This window comes from Jaculus jaculus, chromosome 19 (genome assembly GCF_020740685.1).
Source record: "Jaculus jaculus isolate mJacJac1 chromosome 19, mJacJac1.mat.Y.cur, whole genome shotgun sequence".
In the NCBI taxonomy this organism is placed as follows: domain Eukaryota; kingdom Metazoa; phylum Chordata; class Mammalia; order Rodentia; family Dipodidae; genus Jaculus; species Jaculus jaculus.
Window position 1 is genome coordinate 24375183 of NC_059120.1, and position 13597 is coordinate 24388779.

Here is a 13597-nt window from a genome sequence, read left to right on the forward strand (position 1 = left end):
ATTGAGAAAACTTTCATATTTGTACACTTCTTTTCTAATATTGTTTCCTGAATCCAAATCTACACCATAAAATATTACAGATTTCAGCTTCTGATTAGTTGTACATTACTCTTAAAAACTATAGCTGACCTTTTAATAAATTTGTTTTTTAAAACATTGATGACCTAGAAGATATTTTACCAACTCAAACCCTGCCAAAGCCTGATAAGTCGAGTCCCTAAAATCCCAATAAAATAAAATGCAGGTTCAATGTGACAAGGTTAATGAAATGAAGAGGGTGAGCTAGCTGCAGCAGAGTTCCTGAGATTGGGCTGAAGAATCTAAACCTGTCTCGGTCCCAGCTATAAGTGATGGCACTCAGCAAGAGTTGGCCTCTCTGACAACCTATTTATAGACATCTTCTGGAACATGGGAACTTTAGCATGGCAACAGTAATTCCCAGGATCTCATGGTTCATTTGTATACATTTCACTAGACTCATGTGGGGGAGAATAAGTCACAAAATCTCTGGATCTAGGGACCTTCTGTCTTCTGCCTCACATTCCAAAGAAAAGTTGTGACTTCATCAAGTTTGACCTTTCCTTCTGCCTTCCAATTTCCTCCCATCAAAGAACCTTAGCCTAGTGAGATAGAGAAATGGTTTGAAGGTCAACAGTACTTCGGGTGCAAGCCTGAGTGTCTGAGACCTGCTGTAATCAATTCCCCAGCACTCATGTGAACAGCTGAGTGTGGCCACAAGTGCTACAACCCAAACCTGTGGCTCTATTAAGGGAAGTTAGGGAATCACTGAGAGACAGTCTCAAGGACATACCAGACTGAGTCGAGGACATTCTCCAGTGGCTTCTGCATGTACCTACCCTGGGCTCATGTATCTGCACACACATATGTATACAACACACATACACACATGTACACACATGCACACTCACACACACGAGACAGAGAGAGAGAGAGAGAGAGAGGGAGAAAAGAATCCAGATTCCTATCATCAGTGAGACCTGTTTGTACAGGATGTGATGTGATTTTGTTATAGTCAACAGATCATGATTAAGGATGAATTTCACAGAACCTACCCTACTTCTGTATGCCTACTTTCTAGATTCCACTTTTCCATATCATTTGAGCTGATTTTAAAAATATGGAAATTTGATGGAGGTTGAAGATCAAATCAGGAAACCAGGTTCCCCGTGGGGCAAGATGTGATTTGGAGTAAGCAATTTCCCCAGTGGCAGTGTTGGTTATTGTCCAGGTCAGATTATAAACTTGGTGGGGAGTAGATGCTACAATATGTACAGTTATGAGCACAGTCAGGATCAGGAGTGCTTGAGCTGAAGCTTGAGTGGGGTGTTGGGGTTCCATTGTGGCAGATAGTCCTCGGATTCAGCCAGTGGATCTGCCGGTCGGATGTGGGTGGGTGTGATGAATCCAAGTGGCAATTCCGTCCATTTTCACAGCAGTAGGTGTGGTCAGGATGAAGACGTAGAGTCCCTTCCAGCATCGGGTCCCTTCCAACAGGGTTCCAGTATCTTGCAGCACCCAGTCTCCTGGATTATTTACATATTTTACATATTTACATATTTTAGATTTGAAAATAACCCTTTGATTCTCCTGTTTCAGACTGTACACCAATTTTGTTTGGGTCTCCATATTCTCCCTGCTGAGGAAGACAGGTGACTTACCAAGGGGCCAGAAATTTCGTATTTATATATATGCCCTGGGCACTTAGGGAAAGCAAGAATCAAAGGGGGTTGTGGGGGACCTTTATCCTTCTCCTGTGCTGGCTGGCAATGTGTGTCTACCGGAAGGGTATATTGAAACCCACCTACTAAGGGGGATTTTATCACCATGACATTGAACCAGACCAGGGACCAAAATGGACCATGTTACCTTCCACCCTTGAAAGGAAATGAGATCTGTAATTTCTTTTCTGTCAAGTTTATAGAAAAAGGGAGACAGGTGTTCTGGGATAATGGAAAGACATGGGGAATAAGACTGTATGTTACTGGGTATGATCCCAGTGCCTTATTTACTGTCCGGTTGGTGACAACATTTCCCAATGCAGGCATGGTAGGGGCAGGAACAGGCATTGCAGCACTCGCCCTTCAAGGAAAACATCAAGTGTAGAGTTCGACATTCAGAGGCTCATCCATTACTCACTTAGAGAAAAATGTAGATTCCTTAGCTGAGGTTGTATCACGGAATAGATGGGGGTTGGACTTATTATTCCTCCAGCAAGGGTGACTATGTGTGGCCTTAAGGGAAGAATGTTTTTATATCAACCATTCAGGTACAATTAGAGACTCAATGGTGAAGGTACGAGAGAATTTGGAAAAGAAAGAGAAGCTGACAGAGGATGGTTTGAGTCATGGTTCAGTCATTCCCCATGGTTAACAACTCTGCTGTCTGCTTTAGCAGGTCCATTACTTTTATTTTTGTTGCTACTCACAATAGGACCTTGCATTATTAATAGATTAGTTGCTTTTGTTAGGGAACATATTAATACAGTACAGCTTATGGTTTTAAGATCACAGTATATACCATTAGACTCTACTCGCTAACTTAATTGGGATCCAAGATTAGCTCCTCATGGTACAAAGAGAGGAGGGAATAAAGGACTCAGGAAACAGATGGGCGCCATGGCAGGCTTCAGAGTCCTCAGTAGGCCTAAGTTTCTGTTTCTCGGCAAGGTCTAGGTTTTTATCTTCCAGTATGGGTAGGTTTAACACTACTGGAAATTGACTACATTCCTGTAGTCATAGATAAATTCAATTCCCCTAGCCCCAGCCCACCAACTTTGCCCACCAAAATCCTAAGCCAACCAGAAGATTACACTGTTTAAATCAACCAATCATGTACCCATCCCCTTCTTCTATGTTCAAATCCCTATAAAAACCCTATCCTCCCATTACTCGGGGCTCTTGTATGGATCCACTGTGTTGGTGAAGTCAAGAGACCAAGCTTAAACCCCAAATAAATCTCCTTGCCCTTGCAATATACATATACATATACATATACATATACATATACATATACATATACATATACATACACACACACACACACACACACACACACACACACACACATATATATATGGAAATTTTGCATATTTTTCAATTTTGTTTTATTTGGCCATAAACTTCTCTTCATTGTGACTTCAAGACAATATTTTACTAAATTTAGAGAAAAGGTAGATTATATTTATAGATAGCTATTTAAAAAACAAGTTATGTTCTAAAATGATAAGAAATGAACTTGGCAAAAAAAATCACTTAGTGATCACAAGTAAAATAATACCTAGTTTTCAATTTTATTAGGCAAATCTTTGAGAAATCTGTTCTTTGAATGCCTACAGCATTCTGTCTGAAGCAATTGTACTGCTTTTAAGATTTATCTCACCTACAAAAGTATAAAAACCATCATCAATAATGGACAGATATAATTCATCTTTGCCTACCTTTCAGTGCACACAGCAAGAACTTAATGAAAAAAGCAGCAACATGCATGAACACACACTTTTAAAATGTCCTGAGAAAAGGCAAGCCAGTGCCTCTAATCGAAGCATCCCCATCTGCCCCAGCCCAGGTGTGTAAGCAATTAAAGGGAGGCTCTAAAATGGTGTGTACTCATACATTGCACACATGCTTGGCCCAGAGCCAACATATTTTCCAACATCCTTTGTCACCAACCTTATTTGAATATCCACTGTAGGCATTCAAGATTGAAATTAGCTGGTTTCTAAATTTGGCTGTGGCCAAATTCTTAAGACACATTTACTATAGCCGGATGATCCTACCTAGACGGGAAGTTTTTTCTCTATTTTTGTAGACAAAATTACTTATTTTTCAGTAATTAACATCTCCTCTACAAGTTTCAACAGAAACTTTGGAACAATCCCAAGAAAACAACCCTGAGATGTTGTTAGAAGGTTGCCTCATCTGGCAAGGCATCATGGGTTCTTGCTACTAAAACATCCTAGTGGAGATTTTGTTTAGTGTTTTATACCATGAAGCTTTGGGCTTCCATCACACAGTGCCCAAGCAGTGGAATCATCCCTTATAGCAAGAGAAAGCATCTTGCCAAGTCCTAATTTTATGATGTTTGTTGGACCTGGATCCTTACCTTGAGAGTATTAGTACCAGTGTACTGCTGGGTTGGGTTGGTCGAGAGAGTGTTTTTGGAAGAGTTTAAGTGAACATGAGGATTCTATGCCTGAGTCAAAAGATTTATAATCCATACAGTCTTACACAGAAGTATTTGTGGGTGTACATAGATATACATGTGACATTTACACAGCTTTTATTAGGATGTTAAGTATTTGTAAGCCATCTCAGAAATTCAGGGGACCCAGAAGTTATATTTTAGTATTACTTGAATAAGAAGTTATATTTTAGTATTACTTGAATAATTTAAAGCATTTCCTGGATTTCTTATAGATGGTTATAACAAATTCCAGGATGATATTTATGAATAATCTGAAAAGTAACATGGCTTTTGTGTGTAGGCAAACTTCTTAGAGCACGTTGAGGACCATGGGCTGATGACATGAGCTTTGAGGGGTCAGGCATATGAGTGAGAACGTTGTTAGTGAAGAAAGGAAAATCATAAGGAAGGTAAATGAAATAATTCCAGTCAGAGGTTTGCAATAGGATGGTGACAGGTATAGGAATTATGAAGTGGGGTCTACATGAAAGAGCAGGAAACATTAGTAACAAGAAGTTTATATCCTGGCATAGAGCTTGTGATCAACATTTTAAAATATGCAGAAGATAGTTGGACTTGTTTTAATTCTGAGTGTCTGAAAAGGGCAGAACCAGGGCAAGAGTGGGATTTGTAGGTATGGAATGAGTTGTCAAGTAAAGCTTACCTTGTATTTATCTAGTCATGGACTAAGCTGGTCTTGGGGATGAGTGTGCCATCTTTGGACATGGGGATGAGTGTGCCATCTTTGGACACGAGCAAGGTAAAGCGGAACAGCTATCCATGGGGAATGTAGTAGAGTGCCTTCAATTCAGAAGTCTTGTACTCAGATTTCTAGAGTTCATTGTCAAGTCATGTCCTCTACTTGAGTGTTTGGAAGGTACTTCAGACAGGTCATATCCACATCAGACTCAGAAAATTCCTCTTCAGCTCTAGCATTCTCAAGTTCTGTTTCTCAGGCAGGCAGCTTCTCCAGCCTCTAATTATACAGGCTACAGCTTTTCTGTCTCTTCTTTATCTCCTCATATGTGAGTCATTACCAGATCTTACCTACTTACCCCTTTAATATCTTCAATCTGTTGCTTTTATTCTATCCCTGTTACTATTCCTCTATACCAAGCCACTTGCATCTACTCTGGCAGTTTGCTTCTTGCTGTGGCTGTATTATTTCTGGCTCTATTTTAAGTCATTTTTTTGCATCCAGAGTGGTCTTGTAGACACAAATTTGATTAGGCTCCTTTATCATATTTCCATGCTTTTCTGATCACTTCTTAACACTCCAGTGACTTCCTATTGCTGTCTTTTTAGCCACAGGATCTTGGTACAGACAATTTCTGCTACCTGAAGTACTCATTACCATCTCTATACCCATTCTGCACTCACTGGTTTAACACGTACTTTTCTTTTATTATAAGAAGTATTTTATTTATTATTTATTTGCAAGCAGGAGGAGGGAGAAAGAGAGAGAGAGAGATTGAGATTGTGTCTATGGGCACAGCAGGGCTTCTTGCCATGGCAAATGAACTCCGGACTCATGCACCACTTTGTGCATCTGGCTTTACGTGGGTACTGGGGATTTGAACCCAGAGCCATCTGGGTTTGCAAGCAAATACCTTCAACTATATATAGAGCGATCTCTCCAGCCCTACTTTTCCTTTAGAATTCAGTTCAACCGTCACCTGCCAAACTCACTTTCTAACCTTTCCATGATACCTTTATGAGATAACGTGTTTCTAAAAGCATCTTTCATAGCTGACACATAATATTTATAAGTGAGCCTTTGAGTATTACTGTCTTCTCTAATATGCAGAATTCTATGAAGTCAGAGGCTATATTCTTTCATTGCATAGCATAGCATGTGCTCAGTAAGTAACTCAAAGGGTCTTCATGGAACTTATGAGCATGCCAAGACTCCAAAGGGAGGTGGTCCTTGGGCTGGCTTGGACCTGGGTCAAGCTCTGAATGCTTTCTAGTTCCTGAATGATCAGTGTGCCACTGATGGAACCTCAGCTGCGTGCTTCATCTCTACTGCTCCTTATCGTGACTGCATGCACCGGGGCCTCTACTCTGGCCACATACCCGTGAGGTCCTCAAGCTTCCAGTCGGTTGAACTTCCAGCCAGTTGTCCAGTCTGCTTCACAGAGTCCAGCAACCTCCCACCACACTGCATTTCACCACTTAATCCAGTCAGATGAATACCAGCTCAGCACGTATACCAGATTCTTATTGAGAAACACACATTTTGAACTTTTCTGATAATCAGGGATATAAGCAGGGAACTGGACTGCCGAAGGTCATTGCAGGTGGTAATGTGCACTGAGTTCTAATTTAATTTTTGTCTGTTGTTATAGTCCTGACAGGATTTTGTCAGAATAATCATTTAAGACAGACAGGTCTCATGTAGCCTAGGTAGGTCTTGAACTCCTAATCCTTCGGTCTCCATCTTCCAGTGGTGTATAGGTATATGCTCTGTTTAGTTCAGAAAGCATTGGATTTGGTCAGGTGGAGACATTTTGGAGGAGGCCAGTCTGCCCTGACTGGCTGTAATTCTTCCTATTCCTAACTGGTGGAATGATCCATTTGTTCTTGGAGAAGTAGCAATTGGTTAGGAAGGGATCTTTTGCTTCTTTCAGGGGCCAGAGATGGTCTTTGAGTAAAAGGCAGGACTGACCTGAGTGCTATGACAGTAATGTGAAGGTTTTTAGATGACATTCCCTGACAACAGACCTGGAGACAATGGTTTGAGTCAAGTAGTTTACTTAAGGCTATAAGAGAATGACAACCAAGGGTTGCTATGTGAGGGGAAAAAAGGCTCCGTCCTATGGGGACCTTCTGAGAGATTATGAACCTGCTACTTCAGAGCTCTCACACTGGGCTAAGGAAGTTGCTAAATGCTTCTCATAAGGTCCCAAGTCCTTGCTGAACATTCTCCCTCTGCCTGAGAATGTTGCAGGTAGAGATGGAGAACTTCAGGGCTGGTGGGGACCATTCAAAGGTGATGCTTGGGTTGTAGTGAGAAACCACATGAGTGAGACTTACCAGGCTGGCACTGTTGCAACCACTTGTCTTCTGCCTCACTGTTTGAATATGGGAGACAGGGGAGGATACTCTGCAAATAGCTGAGCTGGGAGGTTTGCAGAGAGTGGAATACTGGGTACTTGCCTGACACTTTAGGCTTTGTGACTGGTGGGCAGTGATGAGGGGGCAGCCGTTGAGAAAAGAGGTTGAGGCAATGCTACCAAAGGTTTTCAAAGCCAAGATGATGAATAGAGATGATGGTCTGTCTTTTCAGGGACAGCCACCGTCTTGTACACAGGATAGTGTAGGGCTGGGGCTCAGGGCTGACTTCCTGGCAAGGCAGTCCATCCTCTTGCATACATCCTGGCAATGTGGCCCATCCCCTTCCACAAATCCCCCTCCAGTGGTGCTTCTATGATGTGGGTCTTTCTTCTGTCTCTGTCAATGCGGCCTCAGTGTTCCCTTGAACCAGATGGCAGGGTGAAAGCAACACAGAACGGGCAGTGAAGGTTGGGACTCTTGTGATTCACCTCTGGTCTGCATCTGTGGGCAAAGCTTTGCCTGCACTGAGTTCTCTAATGGATAAGCAAGAATCAGCTGAGCACGTGCAGTAGGCCAGCTACCAGTGTTCATTCAAGTTCCTCAATCAACTTAATATTAACACTCTGGCTATATTGTCACCTAAAATGTGTCCCAGGGATTCAAATGAATCCAAGTGGGTTTTGTCAGCAATTTTCATTATTTTGGATAAGTGTGTTAAGAGGGATCAAAAAAAAATTTTTTTTAGGTCTCAGTCAAAATGTTTCACAGTAGCAGCTACCATATATACTTTCTTTTCTCTTATTTTCCTAGTAAACATATTATTTACTATCCATGTATAGCATAATGATTTATACTATATACACATATATGAAGTAACTAGTATCATTATGAATCTTTTTTAAGTCGTTGTTTACATTTTCTCCTTTAAAAATATTTATTTATTTGAGAAACATAGAGAGAAAGGGAGCATGAGAATGAGTACCCCAGGGCCTCCTGCCACTCCAAACAAACCTCTTTTATGCATTTATCTTTGTGTAAATACCAGGAATCGATTCTGGGCTACCAGGCTTTGTAAGCAAGCACCTTTAACCACTGAACCCTCTATGTAGCCCCTATATATACTTTCTTCTCTTTCCCATGTACTCCTTGTCTCTCTCCACTCATTTCCCTCATGCCATCCTTAATGTAAGGATCATCTCAACGATGAGATTTAGAAAAGACTACTAATGCATCACGCTAGAATTTCATATCTTCTCCTCCTGCCTGCCCCACAAAAAAATTGGACTGCTTAGTTCTTTTTAAATATAACTTGTCACCATTCAGCCTTGAGACTTTTTATAAAACTTTTTTTTTTCCAACACAATTTTAATTCAGTTTCATAGTATATAGTAGAATGAAATTGGAAACCAGACAAAAAAATTAGAGTAATGCAGGCAGACACTGCTTATGAGAATGTATTATGCCTTATGAATTTCAGTTAATCTGACTGGCTTCATTTTAACTAGCTGAGAAAAATGTAATCAGCCATAGCTGGTAACCAGTGTTCAAAGTCAACTGAGGCCGAGGCCGTGTTCAGTAATTACAGCCTTGTGGTTTCTAGGAGATCCCATCCCCACCAGACCTGCTGTCTCATGTCCCCATTTGTAGCACCGTTCATTATACTCAGCCTGCTGCCATCACTCTGGAGCTTTCAAAGGTGTTCTGGGGCTATCTGCCTGTGGGACATGGATAATGAAATAGTGAGATGTGACTTGTATTATAATCGTTGCACCTAACCTCCATTTAGCTTGAAAAGTCGACTTAATAAAAGCGGGAGTGAAAGGCACTTTGTGTTTTTAATAAGGAGTCTCATATGGTATCACCTGCTGTTTTCCATTGTGTGTCCCATCTCCTAGCTTTCCTTTGAGATATATGACAGAAGAAAGGCAAGCACGTCTCTTAATCTTAAGGCACTTTAAGAATCTGTTGCAGTAATCTACCAAATTCAATCAATAACCCCAAGCTAAAAGAACTGATTTCCTGAGTACATATGTGTGCTGTAGGCACAGGCGGATCTGTTCACTGCCAAGTAAACACCTTCATGTCCAAGAAAGCAGAGTGTTCCACTGTATAATAATTTAATGTTCTGTTTGCAAAAGGTAATTATAAAACTCTCCTTCCATCTTCTGCTCTGATGGGCTCAGGATGAATTTAAAATGGATTAAGAGGAAATGGATAAGACGTTCTGTATTGCTGAACTCTGCCCAGTGTCATGATATGCAAACAGTGAGCAGAGTGCAGAAACGACCTAATACACACCGAAGAGATGACAGGGCTCAAACACAAGAATGCTTGGACCCACCAGAGAAAAGGGCTCCTAAAAATAGTGCTAATAATTTACAGAAGTGAAAATCTGGCTGTGGTATAAAAGTCTTTGAAGGCTGAGCTGCTTAGAGCTGGATGCTGTAAACATATTCATGATGTGATGTTTGGAGAAGTGGCATCTAGTTTCTGTGTGTTCATCTCTAAGGAAAGAGACTAGCATCTATGGGCCTGTAGCATGTGACGGATAAACATGAAATTGGGAAGCAGGTGAGGCTGTACCATTAAGCAGCTCTGTAACATCTGGAAAGCTTGACACCTTTAGAGCCATTTGTGCAAACTGGGTAAAGACCTCTGAAAAGGAACATACTCTCTATCTTCTAAAAAGTACAACTACGGGAGGTTAAGTATTGGGAATTTTACCCAATTCTGGTCTGATAAGGTTATAAAAATAGTTAAAACTTAGGGAATCAGGTTTCTTTAAAGATGGCTGATGCCTTATTCTTTTCTTTTAGATCATTAGCTATTTTTAAGAAACCAATGCATTCCCATTATAACAAGTCAAGTAACACAGATTTAGAAAGCAAAAAAGAAAGATTTAAAGGTAAATGTCTCTCCTCAGTGGTAGAGAAATACCTCACTGGATAAATTGCCTGCTGTGTGAGCATACAGACCTGAGTTTTACCCCTAGCACCCGCACAAAAGGCGGGTATGTGCCTGTAACTGTAGCACTGGCGAAGCAGAGCCAGGCAAATCCCTTACTTACTAACCAGTCTAACTTAAATCAGTGAGGTTCAGTGACAGATACTGCATCAAAAAATTAGGTGTAAAGTGTCTAAGGAGAACACCTGATATAGACCTCAGACTCCATACACACGTACACTTTTCATGAATACACTCTACACATGTGCACTCATGCATATAAACATGCACACACACATGCATACCCTCCCCACATCATCAGTCTTCTAGAATAATACCTGAATTAATCACTAATTACAGGTAGGCATGTGTGATCTCTATGTTTTCAATATACTTTAAGATATGCTTACATGTAGATTTTTCTTTAAACAGTTTCCTTGATAAAATTGCATGCTTTTGCATTTAAGGATGCATCATGGACATGAGTGAAGGATAGGCCAGACATTGTTCCTGGCCCCAAATCTGGCCATATGAAGTGTATTGTCCCTATCTGCTTCTCTCAGCAAAGGCAGAATGGAGTGGTTGCCAGCAACTTTTGGATCATTCTCAAAATATTTATTATTTGGCCTTTGAAAGAGAAATGTTTGCTAATCCTTTTCAATATACATAACTCATAACCTATTAGGAATGAAGCTATGTGAAAGGGACAATGTGTGTCCCCCTCTACCACTAATGGACTTGAGGCAATGGACCTCCAAAATTTGGAATCTCCCTAGGAATCTCATGCTAGGAGAAGGAAAGACAAAAGACCAGTCCCAGTGTGGAGGTTGTGTCCCAGCATGTGAGTCCACACAATCTGATAATGTGTTAGTCTGCCTTGCTGGAGAGACTAGAACTGAAGCCATGATGGGTTCATTTTTGGTCTGTTTCAGTGATGAGGCGTTGGTCTTTCTACTTTTAATAAAGTCTCCAACTTATCATCATCAGTGGGCTCTTTCTAGATTTTTTTTTTTTTCTAATATGGAAGCCAGGAACCCTAGGGTTTTATTTGAATGGAGGTCACTCTAGACTTAGGAAACTCCTTAGGCTGCTGAGAGAGAGACTGGGACAGCTTCATTATTCATACCTCTTGATTTCTATTTAGACCCTAAACCTTATCTTTGGGGGCTACTGGTCCTCTTAGTTTCTTTTCAAAATGTGGCCACATTGAATGCAGTTTCTTTCCTTTTTTGATTTTTCACTATTACTTTATTAAATTGGCTTTAAAAAATAGAGAGAAGTAGAGACAGAGAGAAATAATTGGCATGCCAGGGCCTCAGCCATCATAATTGAACTCCAGACACTTGGGCCACCTAGTTGGCATGTGCAAGCTTGCACTTGGCTCACCTTTGTGCATCTGGCTTATGTGGGATCTGGAGACTTGAACATGGGTCCTTAAGCTTGGCAGGCAAGCGCGTTGACTGCTAAGCCATCTCTCCAGCCCTAAATTGGCTTATTGAGGACAGGTGGACAAGCCTAACTTGTTATGACAGACAGGACTCCATCTCTGAAGGTAGAAACTCAGCAATAGCACAATTTCCTTGTTTTGAAAAGGGTCACATTATATTCCATAGGAAAGGTGGTGTGCGGTATTGGGTCCACTTTGTCAGCTCAGGTGACTGGAAAGTCGAGGAGACTTCAGGTAATGAGATCCACAGGTGTGCTGGACACATTGCCTGCACTCGTGGTTACTCTTAATTCTCACCTGTCAGCCTCTCTCTCAGCAGCCTGAGGAGTTCCCTAAGTCTAGAGTGACCGCCATTCAAATAAAACCCTAGGGTTCCTGGCTTCCATATTAGAAAAAAAAAATTCTAGAAAGAGCCCACTGATGATGTTAAGTTGGAGACTTTATTAAACGGAGAAAGACCAACGCCTCATCACTGAAGCAGACCAAAAATGAACCCAACATGGCTCAGGGATATTTTGAGGAAGAGGGGGCGGAAAGAATGTCAGAGCCACATGTTGGGTCATGATATGCAGAGACATTTCTCCTACCCATAACTGTGGGCTAACTCCAAATTGCATAACCCATATACCTCTACAAGGAGTGGCTAGGAGGAGGAGATAGGAAATGGATGAGCCTAACAATAGTACCAACTTGACTGTATTCACTGAATACAAAACTAATTAATAAAAATAAATAAATTTTTTTTAAAGTAGAAAGATGCTTCAGGAAAGAGAAAAAAATTCACACCTGATAAAACCGGTGTGGGCTTCTCCAGATTTAGTTACTGAGAGAAAGGAGCATGAGGATGGGCTCCTCAGGAGGGCCATGGTTACTTTCTTTGTCCTGGATATACATATGTATATATGGACTTGGTGGCTCTCAAGTTACATCCTTTCTAGGAAATCACCCCTCCCTTGTCTCTAGTATTGTCTGAAGTGTATAACTGGTAACAAGATTGAAAGTTTCAAAATGTTTCCCAGTTGTAAGGAGTATTGTTTACGTCCAGGATAAGGGAGTGCTAAGAATGTCAAGTTGTAGGCCATTTTGGCCCTAACTAAGCATGATTTATTTGCTGTCTTTAACATTGTCTCTGTAAATCATTTGTGCTTATTGGTAGTACCTGAAGTTTCCTTTCTTTTCCAGCAGAAAAGTGGATCAGATCCTGGGAGCAGGGCCTCTTTTCCATCGTCATTTTCTACCTATCGTGCCTCTGGAAGATAGCCTCAGGAGCCTCCAGCTTCCGCAGGCAGTGTTTCACCTCTCACTCTCATTCCTTCCCGGAAGAAGCCCCATCCTGTGGTCGCAAGATAATTTGGTATTTTCCTAGGGTTCCTATTTAGAGATCATTGGCTTGATCAGTCCTCCCAGAACCAGTCACTGTGGCCAGAGTGGACATTTTAGTGTGCAGTTGAGGAAAGAGGAGTGGATACTAGGAGCTGGAGGCAACAAATGTCCCTTCTAAGCATAGATTTCAAAAAGAACTGTGGTGTACTGTAGCTCAGTACTTTCTCTTAGTATGTCTGGCATGCTTTCCAAAAAAGAAATTGGTTGTAGTTAATCATAGTTCCTCTTGTCAACTGTCTTCAAGAGGTTTGGTTGAGTTTTCTATATTGGCACCACTAAGGTCATTATTCCTAAAAATTGTGAAATTAATCTGATATTTGAAAAATTGTTATCTCATTGTTGAAATTGTATTCTTATGACTCCTACTAAGGCTGAGCACCTTCCCATAACTGTTTCTCTCTGTTGTTATATAAAGTACCACCTACTGTTGCTTCTATTATGTTACTTTTCTTATGTTGGTGGGAGTTGTGCACAATTTAGGTGTAGTAATCTTTTGTTCCTTATGTGCAGTGGAAGCGTTTTTCATTGTTTGTCTTTTGACTTTATTTATGGATGTTTTTGCTC

The 13597-nt window shown here is 41.0% G+C and overlaps 1 long non-coding RNA gene across 1 annotated transcript in view; it reads left to right on the forward strand.

The window, feature by feature from the left end:
* LOC123453252 overlaps positions 1-13121 on the forward strand; it is a 28130-nt gene extending 15009 nt beyond the window's left edge. The window contains exon 4 of the long non-coding RNA XR_006634247.1: positions 12833-13121. This is a non-coding gene — a long non-coding RNA (uncharacterized LOC123453252). The remainder of the gene's footprint in view (positions 1-12832) is intronic.
* Positions 13122-13597: the final 476 nt, after the last annotated feature.